The 243-nt window shown below is 41.6% G+C and overlaps 1 protein-coding gene across 1 annotated transcript in view; it reads right to left on the bottom strand.

Annotated features, from left to right (window-relative positions):
- TMEM241 (transmembrane protein 241) overlaps positions 1-243 on the bottom strand; it is a 133,196-nt gene that overhangs the window by 11,073 nt on the left and 121,880 nt on the right. The window lies entirely within an intron of this gene.

Below are 243 nucleotides of genomic sequence, written 5' to 3'. Positions count from 1 at the left end.
CCCAAAATATTCTTATATTTTTCCCAAATGAAAGCAAGCCCATTTGATGAGGGCTGCAAGGAGCTGTTTAAACTCTCATTATTTCCTCCCACACCCTCACCTCCCCTGTAGACCCTCAAGAATTGTCACACCTATTGGTTTGAGTATTAGTAATCTGGGCTGAATAAAATTCTTAACTCTCTAATGGGCAGGGTCTTGTGTAGACAGTTCAGAGGTGAAATCCACATGATTGCTTCATGTTGG

Source organism: Otolemur garnettii, unplaced genomic scaffold (genome assembly GCF_000181295.1).
Source record: "Otolemur garnettii isolate 467f Iridium unplaced genomic scaffold, OtoGar3 scaffold00012, whole genome shotgun sequence".
In the NCBI taxonomy this organism is placed as follows: Eukaryota; Metazoa; Chordata; class Mammalia; order Primates; family Galagidae; genus Otolemur; species Otolemur garnettii.
Note: the sequence above shows the minus strand (reverse complement) of the source record. Positions and strands in the feature narration are given on the sequence as shown.